The following is a 21372-nucleotide window of genomic DNA, read 5'->3' as shown; positions in this document are numbered from 1 at the left end:
TTCTGAAGCACTAATCATAAAGCTTATTCTCGGTTTAACAAACCCACTAATACACTTCTTCAATGCCGAAGGCTCAACAGCTACTAAATGCACAAAATGTCATGCTGCAATAGTTGCCTCTTTCATACAAATGGAATCCAATTAGCAAATGTATGATTGTTAATGTATATTCATGCAAATATTGAATGTTTGATTTACTACTCTACAGCTTTATTCCTCAGGCTTCTCTTGAAAGAGATTTTTGACTAAGCCCAGCTAGACAAATGGAGGTAAACAAAAGCAAAATAAAAGAGAATCTGTATTGCAAAATAAAAAAGAGAATCTGTATTGCAAAATTCTACCTCTAGTACCACAAGCTCATCCCAGTAAAACTTGCTGTACAGTATACATGATCATCAAAACATTTTCAAAAGCAATTATAAAACAGTATGTGACAGTAGACAATCAAAGGGTTTGCAAAATTAAGTAGCCAAGGCAAAGAAAATACAATTTAACTCAAGTAAAATGGACTAAACTTCCACAGTACTTGCATTTTTTTTATTTAAAGAAAACAGGAAGCTTCATTTTTCCTTCTTAAATTCTAAAGATACTCAACATAACGAGTAAAAATAAGGAAGAATTAAATATGCCAAAGTTAGAGGTAGAAGAGGCTCAATTACTAACAGGATAGGAAGGGATGAGACAAAAATGGCTATGTAGAACCAATCTACAGGAAAGTCCCCATGAATAGATGGTATCCCTATGGAAGTTTGGAAATTAGGAGGGAAAAACTGATAAAGATCTGTAAGGTTTTGTTTAATAGTACTTTAAGAGGAGTAGAAGTACCAGCACCCTGGAAGAAGGCGGTGGCAATAGTCAATACCTAGAGAGGGTAAAGATCCATACAGGCCTATTTCAATACTAAACCAGGATTATAAAGTGTTTATGTCTATAATGGCTAAAAGAATGGCAAAAATGATACCAAAATTGATAAATATGGATCAGTGTGGTTTTGTGGAGGGGAGGCAAACATTTGACAATATTAACAGAACACTGATGATCCAGAGGGAAGCAGAATGTAAGAAAATACCATTTTTACTGGTGGGTCTTGATGCAGAGTAAGCATTTGGCAGAGTAGATTGGGACTTCATGAGTAGGGCAATGGAAACATTTGTTTTTCCTGATACAATTATAAGGTTGATTAGAATATATGAGGTATCAGAGGCTCGAATTAAAGCGGGTAGGGCCCTCTCCAATAATTTCTACTTGAGTAGAGGAACCAGGCAGGGTTGGTCTGCACTATATTTAGAACCATTCGCAAAGAAAATAAGGGACTCAGAAATTCAAAGGAAATAACTAGTATAGTAGTCAGGAAAAGCTGGCTCTATTGGCAGATAATATTTTATACATGACAAAAACCAGAAAGGGTCATTAGTAGTGCTGTGGAACGTTTTAAGACAGTTTCAAATCTTCGCGGGATACAAAATTAATGAAGCTAAAACAAAGGCAATAGTGGTAAATTAAGTACCAACACACAAATTGGTCCAACAATATACATATTTATGGGGACATGATAAAATGAAGTATTTAGGAGTATGGATTAGAAAGGACTTTGTGGTGGCAGCTAAGGACATATAGGAAGAGACTAAATGGAAAATACAAAAATTGAGAAACTGGAAGTTATGTTACATGGATACTAAGATACAAGTCATTAAAATGTTTTTAGTCCCTTTAGTCTTGTACACAGGTGAACTGCGGTGGTGGTGCTGCGGTAGCGTTGTTGCCTCACAGAAAGAAGTTGTCCTGTTCGATTCTCAGCTAAAGCGTCTTCTGTGTGAAGACATGCATGAATGGGCATACCTTCATTGAAGGTTGTGCGTCAGAGCTGGCAACTCGGTATGTAAAAATCTGCTGCCAATCATTTGCAGACCGGAGTTCCGCTGTGGCAACACCTAACCGGGAAAAGCCAAAAGATACAACAAGTCTTGTACACAGGTCAGGTATACTTTTAAATCAACCAGAAGAAGAGCTGTGGATTGCAATTAAAAAAAAAAAAAACTGAAGACAGCAAGGGTCAAGTGGTATAAGATGATTCTACCAATTGAACAAGGTGAGGGGGTATTTTACAGCAACACAGTTAAGGCTCTTGCACATTGCAAAAGCAGAAAACTATAATTCAAAGTGGAAAGGAATGCTGCCAACACAGGGAGGAAGCTCAAGAATAAGGAGAGATTGAGATTTTGGATGCAGACTCTTAAGGAGAGCAACCAAATTCATACAGAGTATTATATTCATAAAATAGCAGGGAGTATTCCAAGAACTAAACCAGCTGGAGAAGAGAGATTTTACCAATATGGTTGACTGTGGTCAGGGATACGACCATAGGCAAGAGGGGGATGGAATTTACTGCAGAAAGCTGGGAAAGGAACCAAGGTATAGGGAGCAAATAACTAGAAAGGGAAAGCTAATGATAATAGAATGAGAAGAAGCCAATAATTTACCAGGACTGCAATCTAACTTGCAGTCCAGATAAATTCTTGGCCTCGTCACAATGTATTACATTTCCCTTTCTAGTTATTAGCTCCCGAGAGAAAACAACTAGAATGGGAAAGGTAATAGAATGGGAAGAGCAAATAACTAGACAAGGAAAGGTAAGGTAATAGAAGAGGCCAAGAATTTATCTGGGCTGCAAGTTAGAGATTGTCTTCCTCATCAAGGATTAGCATCAGAGTATAGGCAAAGAGAAAGAAATAGAGGGCTCCTAAATAAAAGGCCAGCACTGGTAGAATTTTTACTAGAATCTAGAACAGAAGCTGTCATTAAAAAAGGAATAATTAGTAAAGCATATAAAACATTACATGATAATAATCAGAGGAACTTGGAAGAGAGAGATTGGATAAGCAATTCACAGAAAGAATGGTGGGGTATCTGCATACCTCCAAAATAAGCAACAAGTCTAGAAGATTTAGGATATTTGCCTATTAAAAAAAAAAAAAAAAAAAGTGTTTACATAGCTATTTTTACACCCCGAGCAAACTCCAAAGAATTTTTCCTCAGGTCGATAGCAAATGTTGGAGGTGTGAGGCATGAAAGAGGTAACGGGGAACATATTTTTGGGAGTGTACTGAGCTGGAAGACTTTTGAGATTCCCTGCAGACCACTCTGTCGGAGATGCTGGTTGAGCAGACTGGACTGACTGGGGAGATGACTTTTTGAGTTATGCTACAGAATTAGAACTGCCTAGACATAGCAAAACCTAACTGAGTCTAATTATGGTGGCTGCCAAAAAACATTACTAGAAAAAGGAAATCAAAGTAGAAGTAGTGAATATAGTAACAGAGAAAAAACAACCGGAATTGGGATCTTTAGAATAGGGAAGGAGCAAACTACAAAGGAAAAAATGGGAACAATATGTGCAGAGCAGGAACTAGGTCTAAGAGGCAGGATTTGAATGAGCCATACAATGGCTCAACTGACAATGACTGGATGGTTTATAAGTGATGTATAATGTTTACAACTACAGTTGTTTCTATGGTGTCTGATTTAAACAGTTTGCAACTAAAGTGATATTTTGTATGTTTTTCATTTATACAAATGTTAAGATTATTAAATGCACACATGACAAAGATTTTTGGGAAAAAACATGAATAAAAATAAGAACATAATTGTATCAAACATCAATTACATAAGAATGGTTAAGGGTAGAAATACTGTGGTTTGAGATCCATTAACCTTAACATAAATGCTTTACAACACTAAAGCATGCAGATTTTCACACCTAAATCACAGCTGAAAACAAACTTAAGTCATGGCTAATTTTCCTTTCTATTATGGCTCTTGATCTCAGGACACAGATGGCCCATCAACTCCTCACACATGCAATTGTAATAGCCGATAGGAGATGAGGTCTGTACTAGAACTACAAGTTTTCTGCATTCAGGTATTATCTACAGTTTCTTCGTAAAAGTGCAGACACATTGTGGATATGCAGACAAAGTGCCAAAAGCAAAAGTATGCAAAATTAGTACACTATCAACTTCACCTTATGCCATGTTACCAAGATAAGACTACTACCACACACACCAACCAAATGTGTGTGGATGGAAGCTTTAAAGTCAAACACTTCAATAATTTAGCAAGGCTAAAGCCAAACATTTAAATCCTAAACAATGAATTATTTATTTTTACTTATCTTTGTCAAATGAGGTAGAACACCGATCGCAAAGACCACAGTCAGGATCTGCCCAGGTGGTAGAAGATGTGAAACAAGCATGCATTAAACAGAAATAGAAAACTGTGTGCTTGTAACTGTGTACAAGCTCCAAATTAATGATTTAATAGACAAACACATATACGATTCTATGATTGTGTATATATATATATATATATATATATATATATATATATATATACATACATACATACATATATACATATACACACACACATACACACACACACACACACACACACACACACACACACACATTATCTATATCTCATTCATCAAGAATAAGACTGGGAGGCAAGTCTTATGGATGACAGAGGTATGAAAGTTGACATCAATAAAGTGCGTGTGTGTGTGGGGGGGGGCGTACTGAGGTTGTTGATATGTGGAATTTAGTGAGAGATGTCATGAGTTATACACCTATATACACACCAAAAAGAAACCAAAACATCTTGTATAACTTCATAAATCAGCATATTTTCATTCTTGTAAGATATTGCCCTGTACCAGTGCAACTATAAGCTGGCAATACAGCCAGTCTTAAACTAATCAACTACGGCACAAATTTGAATGCAAGTCTAACAGAACTTCCCTAAACAGCTTTAACTACAAATTGTGCTATACCTGTAGTTATATGACTTTTTAAGAAACAAATAAATTACTGGAAGTCTCACTAGAGGAGTAATGTCAGACTGGCCAGCAAGTCTACAAATCAGAGGACAACCAGGGGGGGGGGGGGGGGAGTACAACACAAACACATTATATACAGAAATAGGTTCACTTTATAACATCAAAATACTGAAATGTCGAATTTCAGTATCTCGAAGCTATAAAGTTGAATGTTTGAAATAGCGAACGTTCATAATCGCGAATGTCACGTGACGAATTTGCGAATTTCACGTGATGAATTTGCGGTTATGAAGTTGCACTACGTAATGTCCGGATTTGTGTTTTGGTGGTGCGCAGTGCCGTGTGTGGATGTAGGTGTTGTCATGTAAGTGAGTGTTTTGTAAGGGTTTTGAGTGGGAGTTAAGAGTGTGTGTGAGGGATTGGAGAATGTGTAAGTGAGCTTTTGTGTTGTGTTTGTGCGATTTCAGAGTTAGTATATATAAGTAGGGGGGGTGTGGAGGGTGCAGGGGGGCTTGCCCCCCTGCTTGTGTGTGAGTTGTGTATGTGTGTTTTTTTTTTTATGTTGTGATGTGGGTGTTGTATGTTTAGTGTAATGTGCGCGGTGTTTTCGGTTATGTGGTTTCATGGTTTTTGTTTGTCGGTGTTGTGGATTCGGTTTTATAGTCTCGAGATACTGAAATTCGATATTTCAGCATTTCGAGGTTATAAAGTGAATCTATATATACGCACACACACAGCCAAGCTCCTCATGGTCCTGCAGAGTGGTGCTAACACACACACACACAGCCAAGCTCCTCGTGGTCCTGCAGAGTGGTGCTAGCAGCAGAGAGGCTAAAAGAGCAACTGCTAACCTGATAAGTGTTTTTTTTCCTGATACTACCTGGGCGACTGTCCGATCTAGCTAAACTGCAAGTATTTCTGCTTCTTGAACTGTTTAAAGTTGCTTTTGCACCTGCACTTTTAAAAAGTTTGTCCTGTTTGTTGCATTTACCTGTTGAGGCTACACACTCGTGCGCTAGCCTATGTTACATATTTATTGCATTTTCCTGCTGTTTGTTGCAAAAAAGAAAAACAAAACATTATCCTTGTTTCCCGTCTTTCCTGACCTACAGTAGTCCAAATACAGGCTTTGCTGTAATCTGGACTTTTGGAAAGTTCCTGTGTTGCCCATTTCCTTTCTTGGATAAAGGGAGGCTTCTTTGTTCACCAGTGGCAGTAGGGAGCTTAGAGCAGCCTATCCCTGGAGGAGTGTTCCCAGCACAAGAATCTGGTAGTCTATTTCCAGCTCTTTCGAGTCCCCCTATATAAAACTCGATTTGGCATGGCTTTGCACGATTTTGCGCATAGCATCGGGCAGCTCCGCTTAATTGGGTTTAAACCATTCTTGGCTCCACAAAGTCTGCTCTTCATTTTTTCCCTTAGAACTGACCTAGTTCTCATAATAAACACCTTATTCCTACTCTAAAGCCTGGCACTTGCTCACTAAAGCAATTATATAAAAGTCAGCACTAAAATAAAAAATTAAAAGCACTACACGCTCACAAATTCCCCTTGAGTACCTTGTTCCCCCATTGGCCCTTTTTTTCAATTATAAAGGAATTCCCAATACCATTCTAGCATGTCCAAAGTTCAGTTGTCAATCTCCTCTCTGGTCCAGCTGGTAAATCTGGGAATCTCCTCCTCCCAATAAATGACAACACATGTGAGAGATGTAACCATATAGCCAAACTGGAGGCTAAGCTCTCTCAACTCGGTACTGGCGTAACCAGTCAGGAGAAGGAAACCATACTCACTAGAATTCCAGTCTCACACAGACTTACCACAACAGCAAACCAAACACATAAAACACACAAAAACATACTCTGAGGCTCTAAATAAAAATCTGCCTAAGCAGCCGAGACCTCCAAAGCAGGCACCCAAGCAACCACTACCCCAAAACAAAACACGTGCAACACATAGCTCACAAAGCCAGTGTGCCGAACAGTCACAGCCCTCAAGGCTAAACAACACACCTGATACACTTGTAATAGGTAACTATCGTCAGGCACACTGAAGTCCTGCTCACCAGGCTGAACAAGGAGGTCACGGTGAGCTGCCTGTCGGGCGCTAGGATCTGCCACATAACACAAGCACTCAGGTCACTCCAAGGCAAGTATAAATATGACTCGGTCATTGTCCATGCTGGTGTGAATGACCTGAGACGTACCTCCCTGGACTACATGAAGAGAGACTTAGAGGAGCTCGAGCACGTAGCCCAGGCCGGTATGACCCTAACCTTGAGTAGCATTTTACCCTCACCAAGAATGATGCCACAATATGAAGATAAGATGATCAATTTCAACAATTGGCTTAAGTATTGGTGTCATTCAAAGGGGATCCAATGCCAGTCAGCCTGGGATGACGTTAGGGACGGCTTGCACCTGTCACCCCTGGGCTTTTGGATATTGGCAAAGGCTCTTGCCACCCCCATTGTGCCTTTTTTAGGCAAGGCTCAAAAGACAAACCCACCTCCATACGTATCACAAGGGATAAGAAACTAAGAGTAATGCTACTCAACTCCAGAAGTCTAAACATAAAGATGCATGCACTCGAAACTCTCCTTAGCATGGAGAGCATAGATATTTGTGCAGTAACAGAAACCTGGTTCAACGCTCCCGAGAGCACCCCAGCACTACCAGGTTATACCTCATACCATGCTTTTCAGCCCCAAAACTTGGGCCGAACCACAAAAGGTGGGGGGGGGGTATCAACATTAGTCAAAGATACCCACACCTCCAGGTTGGTGGCACAGCACGAAGCATCAGAGACTATCCATGTGTAACTAACAGTGGGTAAAACTGCCTTCCAGTTTACAGCCTGCTACAGACCACCATCCCAAACCCAGGAACCCCACTCGGCCTTCCTGAGAACACTAGAAAATATGAAGGTCTCTCCAAACACCATTATATTGGGCGACTTCAACTACCCAAACAGACTGGGAGCATTACTCTAGCTCCAACACCCTAGCCCAAAGGTTCCTAGAATTTATAAACTCAAATGCTATGGAACAACTTGTTACCACTCCCACAAGACGGGAAAACATACTGGACCTGATCATCACCAACATGGGGGCTCTATGCTCCAGACCAGAAGTGTATTCCTCACTGGTAAGATCAGACCATAAACTAATCTCACTGAATATTCACATCCCGACCCCACCCCCTGCCCAGAAAACCACAGTGAAAAACTTCTCTGAAGCAAATTTCACACGCCTCAAAATCGAGGTGGAATCCTTCAAAGCCCCCGGGCCTGTGGAAAATATGGCCCAGGCCACAGAATCCTTTATAAACGCATTCTCTGAACACCTTCAGGAATGCATGGATCATGCAATCCCAAATAAAACCAAGACCCAATCCTCCAAAGGCAGGCGCCCTGTCTGGTGGACCCCAGCCATAAACAAACTATACAACAGAAGGAGGAAGCTACTACATGATAGAGCAAAATCCCAAAAAGGGAAGGAATCTCTTATCAGTATTGGCAAAAAACTAGGCCAGCTTTGAGAGAAAAATTGCACAGGACACTAAGGATAATCACAAGGCTTTCTTTAGTTATGTTAGGAACCTGAGGGGGGAATTCCCAGATATGCTTAGAATTAGTCCAAAATGACAAAAAAATACACCAAACCCACAGACATTGCCAACATCCTAGCTGACAGGTTCAGCACAAACTTCTCCCCCCCTCCCCACCAATAGGGCAAATATCTATCCCAGCAGAGTGCTGCCCCCCTGACATCTCAGATGCTCCGGTAAGAGGCGCCCTCTCCAAAGCAAAAAACACAGCATCAGTGGGACCAGATGGTGTCCCAGGCTGCATTCTACATGAACTCCAAGAAGGGCTAAACCCAAACATAAAACTACTGTTCAATCTCAGCCTTACTACAGGATATGTACCCAAAGAGTGGCGTACAGCAACAGTGGTCCCTCTCCACAAAGGTGGTGCCTCAACGGATCCTAGACACTATCGCCCCATAAGCCTGACTAGCTTGGTCTGCAAAGCTATGGAAAGGATCATGGACCTCATAAATAAAGATATTGGGAACCTACAGACACTGGATCCTACCCAGTTCGGCTTTAAGGGCAGATCCTGCCTCTTAAACTTGGGCGATTTCTTTGAAACAGTCACCAAGACCACTGACGAGGGGAAGGTGGTCCACACAGCCTACCGGGACCTCACAAAAGCCTTCGATACAATATCCCACTCTGGCATTATAAATAAGCTCACCAGCTTAAGTATAAACCCCTGTCACTAGATGGGTTGCAAACTGGCTCAAGGACAGAACCCACATGGTTAGAATTGCTGGAGCCATGTCAGACTCCAAACCAGTTACAAGTGGCGTCCCACAAGGCTCAGTCCTGGGACCTCTCGTTCAGTATATATTTCTCGGAGGTACAGGCCAACACAAAAGTACTGTGGCTGACCAAGTTTGCAGATGACTGCAAACTAGGTGCCTTAATAGACTCTCCAGCCAACACAAGCATCCTACAAAAGGGCCTCATTGAAACAGATAACTGGTGCCACAGCCATGGCCTCAAGCTAAACACCAAAAAAAGTGTTAAAGCATCCCCTTTGGCAAAAACAAAGTGCCCACAAATTACCACATAGGTGGTAATCCATTAAGTACGGAAGTAGTAATTAGGGACCTGGGGACCCAAGTTGATAGCAATCTCTCATTTGAAAACAGCATGGCCAAAGTGGTTAGAAAAACATTTTATATAGCCCACCTAATCATGAAGGGATTCACATCTAGATCAGGGGAGGTCATCGTGCCTCTTTACTCATCCCTCATCAGGACCATAATCAAGTACAATGCCCCTTTTGGGATGTACCTTACTAGACACCTGCAGCAACTGGAAAGACCCCAAAAGTACTTCACTAAGAGGATCAAACGGCTCAAACAGATGCCATATGCTGCCCAGTTAAAGAAACTCCAGCTCTACTCAGTGTCATACCACCTGCTCAGAGACGATCTGTGCCCGACGTATAAAGCCATGTCCAACCCGGAATTAATGGACATGCTGCACCTCAGAAAATCCAAATCCCATCGAGCTACATGCTCGAGAGACTTAGCACTGAAATAAATAGGACATGCTGGAGGGACAGATACATAACCCAGAGGCTCCCTTCACTCTGGAATAAAATCCCAGTCCAGGTTAGGCAGAGTCCCTCATTGACTCTCTTCAAGAGGAATCTTGATGAGTGGATGGGAATCGTAGGTTTACCTCGGGTATCACTTCTGTGTCACTGTTAGACAGAGGCACAGTATACTAACCTCGAAAAAGGGCAAAGCAATATTCATTTAAAATGGGTGGAGAAAGCCAAACACACACTGGTTAGGCTTATAAATGCCCAAGGGCAGATAGCCTAATATGAACCTATACACACACACACACACACACACACACACACACACACTATATAATTAGTGTGGCGAGACACTTAGAGACACAGGTGGACACTGGTCCCACCTTCAATAACCACATCGCCACAACAGTCAGGAAATCCTTTTTGTGGCACGCCTCATCACCAAGAGCTTTTCATCCAGAAAAATGGGAGGTCATTGTCCCATTGTACTCATCCCTCAGACCCATCAGAGAGTATAAATCCCCATTTGGTATGGACCTCAAGACATCTGCAACAGCTGGAAAGGCCGCAGAATATCATCTACTCAGATGTGAGCTCTGCTTAAGATAGAAGGCCATGTCAAAACCTGAGCTGTTGGACATGCTCCATTTAAAGAAATCCAATCCCTCAGAACCACATGCTCCAGGGATCTAAACCTTATCATCACAATGAACAAAACATGCTGAAGGGATTGGATCAGACTCCCCATACATGTGAAGCAGAGCACCTCCTTGGCCCTCTTCAAAAGGAACCTTGACGATTGGATGGAAGATAGGAAACCCTGGGGATCATGTCAGTCACCCTGCTAGACAGGGGTCCAGGGAAGTAAATATCCAGGGAATTGTTATGGCTAGGCTTGTATAGGCCCTAGGGCCGATAATATACACTTACACACACACATAAACACACACACACACACACACACACACACACACACACACACACACACACACACACACACACACACACACACACACACACACACACTTTTGAAGACCACATTTTTTGCCCAAAAGAACAGGCTCAATGCCCATCCCAGATGTCTTTTGCTTCTTCCTCTTAACAGCCAACGGCCCCTATTTTGAAGGTCTCTGACACATACACACACACACACATACACACATTTTGAAGACCACATTTTTTGCCCAAAAGAACAGGCTCAATGCCCATCCCAGATGTCTTTTGCTTCTTCCTCTTAACAGCCAACGGCCCCTATTTTGTAGGTCTCTGGCACCTCTCCTACATACTAATGTTTTTAAACAACTGTTCAATCCAACACCTTCTCAGAAAGACTGTTACCCATACCAGCTACGGTCTTAAAATATTTCTTCAAAGTGTGCAGCCTTACTCTCTCACACATTACTTAGTAACAAAATACTACTCTCAAACTAGTCCTCGGAGGTACTAAAACACTTCCATCATAACCTGAAGTATACACATCAACTCTCTCTCCTTTTACATGACATTTAATGACACAGCGACAGCACTCTCTCACATCTAGAGTTCTTCTAGATTGTACAAACCTCCAGACTTGCAAGATGTAGGTAAAGTGTCAGACATCACAAATCCACTAGCAGTGAAACTACCTAAACAGTGAAACTACCTAAACATTTTCACATTATTGGTATCCTTTTCACTAATCTCCCTATTAAATACAATTAGGATACAAAGAATTACGTTGCACCAGGTCACAATGGTCACATTTTCAATCCTTTTATTCCAGTAACCATGTTGCAGAATCCAAACTGATACGTACATCAGGAGACAAAATGCGCTTATACTTCTAAAAACATTTCAAGACTCGCAGTAAATCAAATGACAATAAGACTACATGAATACAGGGAATATGAACCCTATAGGTCACATGTACATCTAAGCAACCGCAAAATGAAGGGCTGCATCCACGTTTACAAAGTTTATAAACTATCTATAGAAAATACATGATCATCTATGAAAACACCATTCTGGATCATACAAGATACGTCACCTGAGACAAAGTCTTTAGAGTCAAAGGCTGCAATAAAAACAACATAACGTGACACAAATCACACCAACATCAAATTTATGCAGAAACAAGTGTTCTTTTCAACAAGGTCTGTTTCAACTCTGCAAAAAAGGGGGCAAACAGGAAGACAGTCCGTAACTGCCAAGCACAACCTGGAAGCCTGTGAGAAACCAAACATTTAAATGCAGAGTTATGATTAAGAGCAAAATTGCCATTAAGAAAAAAGCAACAGGGAAAAATACTACCAAATAAACAGTCTAAGCAGGATATTGGGCATCAAACCGCCACATATCTCTTTCAAATACCAACATGTGACAAAGTATGTTTAACAAATAGCGTATACCATGCGGAAATCATGTCAAATAAGTAGCGATGTTTTCAGTGATGCCCGTGCCTAGTCCCAAACGTGAGAAAATTAAAAAAAAATAAAAGAATCAACGGCCCTGGATTTGACTTGTAAGAATCCAATTCACATTAACATCCATTTTCTCAGTATTCATTCAGTATAATAATCTGCTAAACAATAACACAGCAAACTGCATTGTTACATTCGGCAATGATCACTAGCAATTTATCCTAAAAATTCAAACTTCAGATGGAGGAATCTGAAGTAGTCCCCATAAGGACAAAACTGTGAAAGCATTTGGATCTCAAAATACACAAGATAACACTGACACATAAGCAGCAATGCCCTCAAGTGCGCCCAAACGCTGTCACTTCAGCACTGCCCCAAATCAGGTCCCAGATATATTAACATCACTCCCTACAACTGCCCCTCCCACCTGTACTGACCCCGCTTTCAAGTAGTTAACACAGCCATCCTTAGGCAACTAAGACTGCCCCAAAACCAAGCCAAGAATTTAGCATAATGACTTCACACAGTGGGACCCCGGGAGAGTGGCTCTGTTGGGCCCATATGGCACCCTGGAGCCGCCCCATGCCGTAGGCTACTTTGCGGTATAACTAAAACAATAAGTCAGACTATTTGTAAGAGTACTGGTGGCACAATATAGTCTATGCTTTAAAACTATTCAGCTGTGTCAACCCGCTATACCCAATCAAAATTCAGGCTGACTAGGAATGAAGCTGCGTGTGCAGCATGGCCGAGGAGGTCAGGAAAAGCGGCCGCTACCAGTTTCTGGTACCCACACCGCTGGTACTATGATTCCCCAACTTCCTGTTTCAATCAAAGTCCGCCAACAGCACGACGGCCAAACCTGGGGCTCGCGTAAGGTTAATACCAGACTCGGGCGTTCCTCATGTTGAGATACCCCAAACTTACAACCCACCACAGCAGTTACTTTCAGTACTTACACTGCCAGCTGCTCCAGGCCTGTCCTCCCCAGAGAATACAGTCCCCACAACTGCTGTCACTTGAGCTATCCAGTACTACACTCCTTCAGTACAAGTACTACCACAGTGACGGTCAATTCGGTATACCCCAATCTCCGCAAGCAAATCAACCATTACATCCGGGAACCCGCGCGCTAACACCCGGAACTACTTCCGCAGGGCCACCAGCAGGAGTGAGTTGTACTACGGAAGATGAATAAGTGTATTAATCCGCCACGAAAGTGGCATGTTTGGTGAGTTAATTGTGACAGCTGCTGCGGCTGGCTAGTAATCGCTGTTATTCTTTGGGAGATGGCTATTAATCATGTTTTGGATGCCTGCTCTAATTTTAGTTGCGCATGCACGTGGACTTGTATTTTTTTTTATTGATATTCGAAAACAAATTGTTTACCTTGTAGTTTACTGTTTTCAAAGTTTGTTACCTGCAAAGAAAATCATGTGTGATGATCTGCAGTTTTACGCACGTACTCTGCATATTTTCTTTTAATATATTTTAAGGTAATCTGCATTGAAAACAATGTGCTTTTGGTTTGCTACCTGTTTGATGCCATTCAGATCGAGCTCTTTTTTTTTCTTTTCTCTCTCACTCTATCGACCACAAGGAGGTAGTAGTGGTGGTGGTTTGTGTGTACCCACGTCGATTATTCTGCTTGAGCAGTTTTGGTTTGTTCTTCATAACATTAGTGGTTATGTTGTAAATCGCCAATAATTGAAGTCACTAAGTAATGGTGTACGTGAGTTTCAGACTTCGTATCATTCGGAAAATGCATGTCAATACAAATCCTGGTATTCTAGCAGCTTTCTAAGTTTATGTGCAGTATTTATAACATGGCCCTGTTTTGCACCCTACCCCGTCTCCCCATTATTCTAGGCGTCCATATTTCTTGCGCTAAATGGTTGAGAGGTATGGGAAGCCTATTCATATTGTTTTGAATAGTTAAGCAGTGTTCCGTTATGCATTTGACATATGAATAGCCGTCCATACCTCAGGCTCTGAATTATTCTTGTGTTTTTTTTTTCCCAGAATTTTCCTAGTTATACCTCTCAAGTGTACCACATTACGAGGAACTTTTCTCATTTGGGATCTTAAAAAGTTAGTGTTCGTCAAAGTTCCATTTTGAAAGGATTTGTTATACATTTCACCGTTAGCAATTTTTTAACTGATGTCCGTGCAAATTTAACTGCATCATATTAATTTAGTAAAAGAACTATTCAATAAGTAAAAAAAATGTTAGATTTTTTAACCATTCTATGAGCCTCCTAGTTGAAGTTGTTAGTAAGCTGTCAGTAAGTGTTACACATTTTGCCCATTTGTTTCACATTATGAGAGGTAGCGGTTCTCATTTAGGAGATGAAAGGTTGAGAGCTGTGCTCTTGCTCAGAGCTTTAAACTGTTACTCAAAATCTTATCGAGAAAAAGTAGTAGTTTATGAACAACAAGTAATGGCATTTGTTAACTCTTCAGATTTGCCTTGCTTCAGAAAATGCAAAGGAATGAAAGACATCTTATTCAGACAACTTTTGAACACGGTAGTACTATTCTTAAAAAAAAAAAAATCTCAGTACTGCCTGTCATAGCTCTCAACCAATCAGGGACAAATCTCAACAGACTAGTGAACAAATCCAGAAATAATTAGGGACGCTTTAAAATATTAATACTATTAACGTGAAACATAGATAATGTGACTTAATATACATCTTCTGAAATAAAATAAGTCTTTAAGTTCTATTATAGTCATTACTTACTAAGTATATTTTACCTCCTTTTTTCCAAAAAAATCACATGTTTTAGGAGGGATTAAGAGGGACAGAGGCTAACATTTTGAGTCAAAATCAGGGACAGTTGAGGGGTATGCTGCCCCTCTTTACTTTTGACTATGTCCCAGTCTCTGAAGACAAGAGTGTGACAGTAAAGCATGAAAGTGATGGGGGGGTGCTTAGGCTTAGCCTTTTCTAGGTAGTACCATTCATCCAGTACATAGCTCTCAACCTCTTAGCACAAAAACTCTAGACAAAGCCAAAATTAATGGAGGGGCAAAACCTCAAAAATGGGGACAAATTTGAAATATTACTCTTGTAGACTTGGAAAGTTGCTAGAATAAAATGTGCTGTGTATGCATTTTGTGAAGGATATGAAGTGTCAAACTCAAATGTCTGTTATTATTTACTGAATTCAGTCATTCATGTGCCTCAAAAATCCAGAAAAACACAAATTTTATGAGGAACAGACCAAAATTAAGAGGCAAAAATCTGGACAGTTGAGCGGTATGATCAGTACTTTGACATGTCCGACTGCTTAAAGTGGCCTACCACCAACTGTTTAATTTAAAAAGTGGCAGACTGAGGACATGGAGTGCATATTATGCAGTATAAATTTAAATAAAACTTAAGTTTGTTGCTATAATAATCGTCCAGGGCAATAGGCTTAGTGCCACCTTCCTGCAGTCTTGTTCAATTCTCGCTAGTAGCATGGTATCTACTTTTTAGCCGCATCAGGAGTTTTCTTGTACAGTGCCACAAACACATCAAGTTGGCTTCTTTCTAGGTTTGTCACCTTTTCAGATGGCCAAAGTGGGCCTTTTTTGTAGAAACATGAAATTTTGCAGGACAGAAGCTCACAACCTGTGAAAAGAAGAGAATTTCACTTTTTTTGCCAAAAATAAAAACTTATTCTTGTAGCATTTGAGTTGGTTATGCAATTCCATATAACATTTAGGTGTTTCAAATACAAAACAACTGTTTTATGCAGCTAGTAGAGAACTTGGGAAACATTTTTTGTCCTAACGTCTAAAGATATTTGATACTTTTGTTTTTGACCCCCCCCCCCCCCCCCACAGGACACAGCTGCCTAAAGGAGGCTATTCCTCACAAAGAGAAATAGATGGTAACCCTGCTTCTTTCAGTCTAGGTAAGTAGTTGTACAGCACGTACTGTGCATTATCTTAAGTCAGTAGCTAAAGACACATGCATGCCAGCAGGTCATGTAGCTTATAAATTTTGAACTGGAACTTGCTGAAGACCATATTTCACAGCAGAGCAGGTAGGGTTTTATTTTCATTTTTTGAGACCAGGTACAGTTCTGCCTTGATAGTAAGTCATGCATTTATTCATCCTTCCTATTCACTGTTTTGTAAGTATCAGATGCATAAGCTTGTTGTCTCAAGGTAACTGTAACCATCTTTCCAAAACCACTGACCCATTTTTAGCTTGGTTATAAAAGATAGGCATGGTGGGTTAAAATGAGAGCAACCATGTGTACTTTGCCAGTTTTAATCTCTCTCTAATTTTTAAGTTAATATTTCAGAAGATGTGCATAAGGCAGGATTTTCAGCATAACATTTCAAATGATTATGCAACTTAGCTGATATTAATGTCTGTATCCAGCCCTATGCCACTTACCTGAATTTCCCATAATGGTCTCATGCTTTATAACTTGTTATGTAGTTTCTGGGCCACCCTACTGTCTGCCAAAGTTTCCAGACTCCCTGGGAGCCACCAGCTCCATGGTAGGATCAACTGGTGAGTCGTGTATTCTAACCTACTTCCTTTTTGGTCTGTCTCAAGCAATTCTATCTTCTGTTTACATGACTGTGGCACCCTAATATCTGCTATCTAAGGCTAAACCCTTTAGAAAAGGCAGAATCTTGAAAATGCTGTTATGGCTAACTGGTACTCCCTGACAGATTTGCTTGACCCTAAACAACTGTCCTCCTTTCACACTTCTATTTTTTTGGGCAATGATATTGGTTGGAGAAAGCTGTCTTGAGTTCTTTTTGTAAAAACAGATCGGCCCTCCTTTTCATCACATCCTGCCTGACTCCCCCTTACTGTGATCCTTTTCATCTGTCCTTTGCCTCTTTCTCCCTATTTTATCTTCATCCTAGCCAACCGTACCTCAGACAAATTGAGTCGGCTGCAAATTGTTTGCCAGCCTGTATTGTCTGAGATCTGGCATTGCTCTGCCTTAAGTCAGAGCCACAAATAGGGTGGGGTGAAGAGGTGGCTGCACTCTGTTACTGGGCATGATCTGGGGGTGCTAATACAGTACTGACGTTGACATGGGAAGCTGCGAGGATATTTCAGCTTCGTAAGTCAGTGTAAATGCATACATGATTGACCTTCAGTCTTTTGCTCTTCAGCTTTCAGTTGAGAAGTGTGCAAGTTCGGGGAACTGCACAGGGTGCCCTAGTCATCTAGCAGCAGTTATGCATCTGTAAGAAAACAACCCAGTTCACAGTACCAGAAACTGCACAAGTTAGAAAACAACTTGGTACATTACCAAAGACTATATGAGACAATCAAGCTTTACTGCCTTAAATGTATTCCTCTTTTTCCTATACTTTGTTTTTAACAGACTTTAATTATGTAACCAGCTCGTTGGATCAACTTCATTGTGACCATTTCTGTAAACCTAGAGCTAAAATTTTCTTTCTTGCATCATTTTACTGTATTTATTTTATTTGCTAATTTATCTGTTTTTTTAGCCTATTAGTTCAGGAAGACTTGTTAAATTGATTATGTCGCTTAAGCATTACATGGCTGACAGCACTGTTGGATTCTGGCCCTGTGTCATTCACATAAATTTAGCTTAACACAAACTTAAGTTCTTGGGTTGCCTCAGAATTTTCCAAGGAATGCTGGGCTGATAAGTCTCTACATCATCTTGTGGCCACCAGCTGAGGGCGATGACCATCTGATGAGTCCAATAACCCCCCCCACCCCAACACATGTATGCACACAACTTAGCTTTGGTCTCCTTTAGTAGTCCTGCCTTCGGCCATAGAAGGAGGAAAGATTCAGATCTCCCAACTTCTGTCAAGCACACCTCCCTTATGTCTAGCATAAATTTACTTTGATAACTACATATGTGAGCTGATACAGGAACTTTTCAGCCACAACCCAGGTCATATGGCAATGACAGCAGTTGCCACAACCCAGGTCATATGGCAATGACAGTAGTTGCCATAATAGTGAAACAGAGAAGACGTATATTACATATTTTGAGTGGTTTACAAACAAAAATATAATGCATGTTTCAGCAAAGAAATTAAAATTTATACTGCATGCAAAATTGCATAGTGCATAGAGTTTTTTGTTATAAAAAAAACAGTAGCTTATGATTTATTTATTTATTCTACATTTGTTGACCGGGCTAGTCTAACTGGATATATGTCCATTGTCAGTAGAGGCCCGGGGAGATAAGCTCTGAGGAAACAAACAAAATCACATATACAAAAATTAATGTGTACAATGAACATTGCAGGTGCAGTACAGAGAATAATCAAAGAGGTAATTCGTTCATAACACACTGCAAAATATTAGATACAACTAGTACAATACAAAATGTAGTTACAATACATCATAAAGAAAAAGATGGCAGCTGAATTGTACAACATATTAGTTTACAAGTAGTCAAAGAAAAAGTAGGAGCTGAAATTATACAATATATTAGTAAAAGTAGTCTCCTTAATGAGATTCTGAAGATGTAAGTAATAGTATCTAGAAGGACAAGGTCAGTTGTTATTAAGAAAAGGAACTTTATTACTAAGAGGAGGGTAGGTTGAACCAAGTAAGAGCTAGTTGATCAGTCAGGTTTAGTACAGGGGCACAACCAGTGTGTTCTGAGGAGAAGTTTCAGTTTGGTTTTGAAGAGCAATATAGAGGGAAGAGAGGAAAGTTTGTTAGGAAAAAGGTTCCAGGATTTTCCAACGGTATTAGAGAAAAGGGAGTCCCCAACCCTGTTTGATTTACAAATATTTACAAGAAGTTTATGTGATGATCATAAGGTCTTTAGATTGTTGTAGGGGATAATTAGGGTAGACAGTATACGGGTATTGGTAGGTTGGTAAAGGGTTTTGTGGGCAATGGTCAGTTGGTGGAATTTAAGTTGATTTTGTAATTCAACATAGAAAACACTCTACCTCGCAAGTACGGCTGTGCACAGCCAACCCAACTTGAAAAAAACGCCAAAGCCAGCACGGAAAGTTCCAAGTCTAAATATTTATTGGAAATAAACTAGTGCAACAAAAGCACTAAAGTAACAGCTCGATCCTCATACTAGTTTCGGAATAAAACCTTCTTCAGTGAGGAAGAAAAACAAAATAGCAGCTCACTGATAGGCAAGGATGCTTATAAAAGAGGCAGGACCAATCGAAAATCAAAGCACATAATTTATGTGCATATATAATGGGCAACAAAAAAAGTTTGATGCATCTTGATAAACAGACTGTTTCATTCAAATGTCAATGAATTGACATCTTTTATAAGCATCCTTGCCTATCAGTGAGCTGCTGTTTTGTTTTTCTTCCTCACTGAAGAAGGTTTTATTCCGAAACTAGTATGAGGATCGAGCTGTTACTTTAGTGCTTTTGTTGCACTAGTTTATTTCCAATAAATATTTAGACTTGGAACTTTCCGTGCTGGCTTTGGCGTTTTTTTCGATTTTGTAATTCAAGCCATTCTAGGTGCTTTAGGTTAAAACAGTGACTGGTTCTGAAAGGGTTACCTGTAGCAAATCTGGCTACGTCATTGTAGGCATTTTCCATTTTATTAAGGTTGATTTTAGAGAGATTAGTGTATATGGGTGAGGCATAGAGGAGAGTAGAAATTAGATGGGTGTGAGCAATAGTTATTCTCGCTGCAGGAGAGGAAGGGTTTGATCCTGTAGAGAGAGCCTAGTTTTCTATTAACAGATTTTAGAGTATTGTTAATATGGGTGTCGAAGTTAGGGTTGTTATCTATGGTGATACCTAGTAGTTATGGTAGTTGGATCTGGGGATATGAGAGTACCATTATTGGATGTTACTGTGACGTCTATTGGGGGGACTTACAAGTAGGAGTAAAAAGGAGGAGTTTAGTTTTTTGGGGGTTCAGAAGGAGACAGCACTGTGTAAACCATTGTTCAACCGTGTTAAACCTTTTGGTTAAGGGAGTGAAGTTCAGATATAGATGTGGCTGAGTATATAAGTGTGGAATAGTTTGCATATTGTATGCATGTAGCTTGTGGGATTGTTAGGTGAAGGTCGTTGATAAATATGGAAAACGGGAGAGGTCCTAATATGGACCCTTGAGGGACGCCAATGTTAACGGGCAGATGGCTGGATAGAATGTTATGCCTGTTGTCTGTTATGCAAATAGGACTGGAACCATTTTATAGCTAGTGCATCTAGTGACAGGGATTTGAGGATATTTATATAAGTATCTGTTGATTTACCATATGGAATGCCTTGGACAGATCTATAAACAGTGCAGAGGAAAGCATATTTGATATGATGATGATACTTTAAAATGTTATGGAGGTGGAATAAGTACAATTAATACCTTGATTCTAAAATGAAATGATGCTAACCAACCATTTCTGAAACAGACATATTCATACTGTTGAGGCAGGTGTACCTTCATCTTACTTTAAAGTGTGAGAACTTGTTTGCAGTGATTTTTAGGCAGTCTTTTCCATAAAGAGGGAAAATGTTTGTCAAATGATTTCTCAGCAGTGACTAGTGAGAAAGGAGGTCAGTTTAATTTAATGGACCCATTGTTTCAAAGAACATATGACTATTTCTGTAATTTATTTGCAAGTGATAGACAGAATCTATACTTAAGCAGCTTAACGGTAGAAGTGTTTAGCAGGAAGCTGGATCTAGTGAAGATGGGTAACCATTTTGCCTTTTCAATACATGTCCAGTGATGTTGAGTGACAGTAACAATGTTGATAAATCTGGGTCTTGTTTTCCTTTGTAATAGTACTGCATTGTGATCAAATACAGGCTTGGTAGTTGACAATGAGTATTCAGTCCATGGGATTAAAGCATTGATGCTATGGCATGCCTAGCATCTGATATAAGTAGATGTGAGATGCTATAGACCATAAGGTGTTGCATTGTGCTGAGTATTTTTTGTTTGTTTTGTTTTTGTTTTAGTAAATGCACATACAAGTACCTGTAGCACCAACAGTTCTGGGTGCAGCATCATTAATCAGTCTTATAAAAATACAAGAAAGTATTACGGTAGGTTTAAT

The 21372-nt window shown here is 40.2% G+C and overlaps 1 protein-coding gene across 1 annotated transcript in view; it reads right to left on the bottom strand.

Moving 5' to 3' along the window:
• The window catches only part of FOXJ3 (forkhead box J3), a gene marked incomplete in the record, with an annotated part of 1121635 nt that extends 1108109 nt beyond the window's left edge, over nucleotides 1-13526 (bottom strand). The window contains 1 exon segment of the mRNA XM_044061784.1: nucleotides 13317-13526.
• Between the last annotated feature and the right edge of the window lie 7846 nt (nucleotides 13527-21372).

Source organism: Protopterus annectens, chromosome 2.part0, assembly GCF_019279795.1.
Source record: "Protopterus annectens isolate FY-2018-M chromosome 2.part0, PAN1.0, whole genome shotgun sequence".
Lineage (NCBI taxonomy): Eukaryota > Metazoa > Chordata > Ceratodontiformes > Protopteridae > Protopterus > Protopterus annectens.
This window is presented reverse-complemented; position numbering and strand designations above follow the sequence as displayed.